The sequence below is a fragment of the Aureococcus anophagefferens genome, assembly GCF_000186865.1.
Source record: "Aureococcus anophagefferens unplaced genomic scaffold AURANscaffold_37, whole genome shotgun sequence".
NCBI classification, from domain to species: Eukaryota; class Pelagophyceae; order Pelagomonadales; family Pelagomonadaceae; genus Aureococcus; species Aureococcus anophagefferens.
In genome coordinates this window covers 57,883-63,767 of record NW_008705594.1, presented here as the reverse complement: position 1 = coordinate 63,767, position 5,885 = coordinate 57,883, and positions in this window count along the sequence as shown.

Below are 5,885 nucleotides of genomic sequence, written 5' to 3'. Positions count from 1 at the left end.
CTGCTCCCCTGCGAAACTGATTCACCTCCAGGGGCATGTCCCCTCTAAATATCGCGTTAGCTAGGGGCAACAGCCCCGTCGCAAAGGTCACGGGGTCGGGGGTCTCATCCCTGAAGCCCGGGGCCGCCGAGAGCACCGCCCGCAGCGCCTCCCGCGCTGGCAAGGCCTCCGCCTGCTCGCTGAACGGGCGATCTCTCAACCCCTCCGGGATCGGATTGGTCCTGACCATGGCCGCCGCCTCCCGGATCTACCCTATGCCCCCCTTTTCAGAACTTGAAAGAATTTCGCCGGCGGGCTGCTTCAGCAGCGCCGGCCAGATAAGAGCATAAGGAGCGAGTATCGACTGAGCTGCAATAATAAATAACAGCTCATTCTCTCTCTCTCCTCTGGGCGCTACTTTCCTGGCTAATCGAAGATTACCTGTACAAATTCGATAAATATTCATCAAGCATAGACTTGGCGAGTAACATTGTCATTGTGTATCTGTGTATTTGTGTATTTGCGTATTTCTCTATATTTCCATCTTAGAGGCAAAGGGGAATCTCATAGCATAAGACTTGGTGTCGCATACACAGAACGAACGGTTCATTATTCGGGATTCGGACAAATGATAATTGAGGGGGTTGAACGATGGTCGAACGATATCTGACGCTGCCTTCGGCATGTTCCGGGCCACTGTGGAAGAAACTGAGAGCACTTCGCCGTACGAAGTCGGGGTCGGCGGTCTCGAAAAGTCACTCCATGTCGAGCGAGAGGCAGCAGAAGTCGAACACGCCACGGTGGGCGCGTCGCGCGGCGCTGGGGGGCGGGGAACAGGGATCTCAGCTTCTGCGTGTTCCCCCACGAGATGGACTGAAGTTTCAGGATCTCTAACCCCTACGGCAAACTACTCTCGTTTTCTTCCCCTGTGAACCATAACATGCCCAACGCAGCGCCAGAGATCGTTGGACCATGCTCGAAACTCAGCACGCTGAGATCTCGTCCGACCAATGGGATCAGCGGATTGGATTCTTGGATAATATATATTTCGTTCTCTACATGCGCTCCTGATGGTGATTCACACATTAGTTCTGTAACTTTTAATGGCGTAGACGAATATCTTGATTTACACGACAACTATGATCTTGACTCTTTAGGAGTTTTGTATGGCAACCCCAGGACATTAGAAGTAGTTATATCACTATCACAGGACTCAAATTCGCATTCGCTGCAACGCGACGGCTGGAAGTCTATTTGGACGACGATGGTCGAATCGGGCTATTTTCCGCGATCAGCCGTATAAGCCTGCTTACTAGGCTACGGCACCCGGGGCCGCCGTATTTCAAAGAAGTCTCGTGTGCGCCTCGGGTCGGCGCTGTCCCCAGCCGTCCGGGAGATCGACGACGGTGGGGTTTCCGCAGCGACGTGTCGCGGTGACGGAGGTTGAGCCGCGTCGCGATCGAGTAGTGTATGATGCATTCATTCACGTGCAGTGGGATCGTGGCACCTTCCAGCTCGACGAGAAGGGTCTCGTAGAAGCTCCGCGGAAGCGTTCGACCCGCGGACGAGCATGCCGCGGTCTCCAGAGAGAGTGATGACGTCAATGGGAAGAAGAACGAACTCGGTGTATGGCGGCACGGGGAGCTTAAAGTAGAGGTCGGGGCGCGCGTAGAGCACGTAGTCGTAGGGAGCGCCGCGTCGCCGCTCGCGAACGCTCTCGTCGAGCATCTCGTTTGCACGACGCAGCGTTAAGGCACTGGAGTGCGCCCTCGGTAATGGTTCGAAGCGTAAAGTGTCGCTCTAGTCGAATATTTTTGTCGCTGAGGATGGCTTCCCGGCTGACGTCACGCAAAGCTGGGGTCCTGCATCAAAGACACGAGCTCGTCGGAGCTGTGCTCGTTGGCACCGCGAGCTACGACCAGCCGCACAAAGTCCAACGATCATGCAGCCTTGATCGTGGCCAGGGTCGCGTTCTGGCTCACGCCACGAAGTTTGGGGTGCGGGATTTCTCGTATAATGACGCGATCACGGGGAAACGCTGATCGAGGCAGGGATACCCGCAACCAGCATCTTTCCAACAACATGTACCGCTCGCATTGCACCCAGTAGCGACGTGCGCAAGGTCGGCATATCTCTCGACTTGGAACTTACGCTCTCCCGTGACCGCCTCGAGTCGAAATGTCGCTTCGCGCCATAACTCAAAATCAAGAGCAGCGTGACTCTCGAATTCACCAGTGTTCATCCATGCCCTCACGCCGGAAGATGAGCGAGGAATGGAATTGGAACGCTTCGGCTGGTGGGTCGAGTTCTTTGCGGCAGAAACGAAGAGGACATCTAGCAGCGGAAGGCCGAGGCGTGTCGCGAGCGCAACCATCGACTCGTGGTAGAGTTCGACGGTTCCGATAAAGTCGTAGTAATTGAATATTTCCCTGATAGCCGTTGCGTCGCGGTGGGGCTTTAGATAGTTGAACATCACATTTTTCGTCCCATTGAGAAAGCGTATGACGGCGTCGTCCTCGCTGGATTCGTTTTTCCAAAACACGTGAGTATGATAGTACATCGATATGGCCCTGGCAGCGGGTTCGCGAACAACGCTGAAGACAAAAACGCGCCACCGAGTGATTGCCTCAATAAGGGGGGCTAACGAGCTCATGGTCCTATGATTCGCCCAGATCCCTGGTCTATCCGTTTGATTGCAAAGCCATTGATACCCCTGGGTCACTCCTGTGAGGTTGTGATGCGCCGCGATGTGCCGCACCACGCCACCTGTTGTGGAACTCGCACATTTTGGGAGTTTGACATAGACGATGCTCGTGTTGTCTATGGCTGGCGGTTCCATCGAATACTCGAGATGACGAGTGTCGCCGGCTACGGTGAAAAGCTGAATCACAAGAATAATACCATACATTTAAATCATAATTTGCTGCTTGTTCACAAGTGTGACAGGCGTGAGTTCCGTCGAAGTTCCCGATGGCGATGAATATTATATTGGGGTCTGAGGCACGAAGAGTCGTGGCGGCAAAGGAGGCCCAGAATCTTATTGGTTTCCGTCCACTTGGCCTTTCGTATCTCCCACTAGCCTGAGCTAAAGGAAGTAAGTAAAATCCTCCCTCAAGGGGAGGTTGAGCTCCGTTTCAATTAAAGATGCCAGAACGAAGGCCGACGGACCGCGCTTGGATGGCGCAGCCACCTCAGCGGGGACGGATATGCATGATGCGAGACATATCCTAGGTATCCTAGGCGAGGTTGTGGACCACAGGCGCTTGCAGTGCGATGTTCGAACGATCTCTGACTCTGAGTTTGGTATGTTGCGAGTCTCGAGGGGAGATTATGAGAGTACTTCGCAGTAGGAACTCGGGGTCAGACGTCCCGAAACTTCAGTCCATGTCCTTGGGGAACACGCAGAAGCTGAGATCCCTCATCTCCGTCCCCTCAGCGCCGCGGGAGCGCCCGTACGAGATTCTTCGGCCTCTGCTTCGTCTCGCATGACATGGAGTAAATTTTTGGGACCTCCGACCCCGACTTCCCACGGCGAAGTGCTCTCACTTTCTCCTTCCGTGGCCCGGAATATGCCAAACGCAGCGTCAGATATCGTTCGACCATCGTTAGTCTCGGATCATGCATAGATTTGTTCTCCTCATGCTCGAGCGCCGTGGCCGGCAGCGTCAGCGGCCTCCCGGTGATGACGCTCGCCCTCGTCGCGTCGGCCGGCCACGAGGTCTCGCCGCTCATGCCGTCCCTCTGCAGCTACGCCATGCCCACGGTGCTCTCCTTCGCGGCCCTTGATGGGAAATGGCAGTGTTCCTGACTTAGACTGAAAATGGAAAAGTGAGATGGGGCTGCTGAGCAGCCCTGATTCCCAACAGGAGAGGGTTACTCTATACTGTCTTAAAGTGGAATAGAAAGAGAGAAAGGGAAGGAAATTGGGAAAAGGAGGAAGGACCCCCATACTAAAGTGGGGACCTCAGTCTCATGAAGATATGAGACTGCAAGGTAGGGAGAAAAGGGAGAATAAGCACAGTGGGGCAGATACAGGAGAATCTTCCTCCTGAGCTCCCCCTATTTGCCAAACTGCTATAGATTTTCTCACATATACTTGTTGTCGGACTCGGGAAGTTCAACATCGGACAGGCATGCAACTGCTTCGGCTAACTTAAATTCATGATGCCTGAATGTCTGCAGTTACTTCTGCTAGATCAGTCTTTGAGTACTGATCCAACAGCTGAGAGACTGCACTGTTCTTACAGGTGTATGTCAGTGCACGTTCTCTGGTACCATTGAGATACTTGAGCAACTGAATGGCCCATACAATGTGAGTATCTGAGGGGTCGTGCATGCCTCTCGCAGCCTTGCTCACTTGCGTGCTTATGTCTGGGCGACAAGTGATACTCATGTATATGCACGTGCCAATAATCCTGGAGAAATTAGTCTTGACATAATTCCACAAACGAGAATTGTCCTTACTAGCACACTGAAAGGTGTTGCTCAACTGTTTGAGGGTGTAGACCTTGCCCTCGATAGCTGTTTCAACATCTTTAATCAAACCATCAATTTTATGGGGAACGGATAGCTGAATGAAACCGTCTTCCGTTCTCCCAGTGACATTGATACCAAGGAAGCTTTCAACATGATCGTCCCACTGGCACTCTTTAAGCTCACCATTGATGTCTATGGCGAATTCCTTGTTGAGAGCGGGTTTCAGATGTTCAATCTTTTCAGTGTGATCACCAGTGATGAGAAGATCATCAACTGACAGGGTCAGCATAACAAATTTGGTCTCTCCATTAATCACCTCGGTGAATTGGTAGAGACATGCATCGGCTGTCTGGCGTTTAAAACCTAAAGACTTAAGGAACTTGTCTATACGTAGATTCCAAAGAAGGGGTGCCTGCTTTAGGCCATAAAGGGCTTTAAGCAGTCTAAGTCCAACGCGATTTTTATTTCGCTCGGTCGGTACCAAATTAGCCTTTTGGAGGAGCTTGGCGACTTTGTGATCGTCCAGCTTCAGTCCTCTAGGAAGGCTAATATAAAGGTCCCGCTCAGAGCTAGATTGAATGAAAGCGTTGGGGATATCCACATGATGACATTTAAGTCTTCGTTTAACTGCTGTCGAAAGGACCAATCGGCAGCTGGCTAAAGCAGCCATCGGAGAAGCGGTAGTGTAGTAGTCAAGACCAATGCGTTGCATGAATCCTCTGACTACGAATCTAGCTTTGTGCTTCCAATATGCTCCATCAGCTTTCCTTTTGACCTTGAGCACAAACCTAGTTGAAATAGGATCTCGGTCATCGGGAATTATAACAATTTCAGCAAAGTTTAGAGCGCACAGGGCTGACATTTCATCCTGTATTGCTCTGAAATAACTGACTCTCTGGTCACGATCTTCATCTATAAGGTCAGCGATTATGGTTTCCTCGTAGATGATGTCTTCGTGTTTCAGAGGGACAGTAACATGCTTCTCCATGAGTCCAGGATCGATCGATAACACCACTTGAATATTCTTCATGGTGTGGTTGGTCGTTCCAAGTCCATACGTTGGATCATGCTCAATGTCACGATCACATAGCCCGTATGTCATGAAGGCGTCGAAAATGGGCTCGTCCAGATCAAGGTTGCGACCAAATTCATGTCCTTTTGAGGGACTACAGTGCTTTGCTGATGTGTCTAAGCACATGAGTTTACCGTGCTTAATAGCAAAGTATTGTGAGGTCGTAGGCGCATCACTGGCACTCCCCCAGAGCGCTTTAGCTGCGCTTGCATGACTACCGGCGATGTCGCTATCCAATGCTCCATCGGCCTGCACGAAATTGATATTGTGCAGATCCGGATCATTGAGCTCCATGCCTTGTGCCAAGCTATCCAGGAAGACATCCTGGTGGTTGCCCTGATCGTACTTGTCCATAGCG